The sequence below is a fragment of the Astatotilapia calliptera genome, chromosome 5, assembly GCF_900246225.1.
Source record: "Astatotilapia calliptera chromosome 5, fAstCal1.2, whole genome shotgun sequence".
In the NCBI taxonomy this organism is placed as follows: domain Eukaryota; kingdom Metazoa; phylum Chordata; class Actinopteri; order Cichliformes; family Cichlidae; genus Astatotilapia; species Astatotilapia calliptera.
In genome coordinates this window covers 28,015,389-28,015,994 of record NC_039306.1, presented here as the reverse complement: position 1 = coordinate 28,015,994, position 606 = coordinate 28,015,389, and the positions used below count along the sequence as shown (strand labels likewise).

The window sequence follows — 606 nt, the reverse complement described above, 5'->3', positions numbered from 1 at the left end:
CAATTTGATTTTATGTTCATATCAGGAGCTTAATACACATTCAGATCCTTTTACTTACAGAATAAGATTATTCTTTGCTTAACTTCATAGAAAAGATGCTTGCACAAACAAATAAAGGCCTCAGATACAAAAAAGTTGTTTAGTCAAAGGATAGCATTTTGCAAGGGATACTGTAACATTTCAATCTCTATCTAAGGAAGGAAAAGAAGCCAGTCAAAGGCTAAAAGCAAACTCTTGTACAAACTCTTGCTTTAACCAGTCTCAATCTAGGTTGTTTCTGATTTAAATGCATGACCTGTTTATTCACAGGGCCAGTGGCGCAATGGATAACGCGTCTGACTACGGATCAGAAGATTCTAGGTTCGACTCCTGGCGGGCTCGAAGTGTGTTTTTGACACCTGATTTGAAGGAGGAGGTGGAATAATCAGGATATGAAGAAAGAAAGAGGTTAGTTTAGGTTAGGGATAGAGATTAAAAGGAGCTAACAAGTGGAGAGCACTACTTAAAGCTGACAACAGTGATGGACAAAAGATAGATGAAGAGTGAAACTTTCAATAACAAGGGTTATTTCCTCACATGTAGAAACTACAGAGGAAACAGTTGAGG

At 37.8% G+C, this 606-nt stretch overlaps 1 non-coding gene across 1 annotated transcript; it reads left to right on the top strand.

The window, feature by feature from the left end:
• Positions 1–308: 308 nt before the first annotated feature.
• Positions 309–381, top strand: trnar-acg (transfer RNA arginine (anticodon ACG)). The gene has a single exon. It is a non-coding gene; the product is annotated as a tRNA-Arg (tRNA).
• Positions 382–606: the final 225 nt, after the last annotated feature.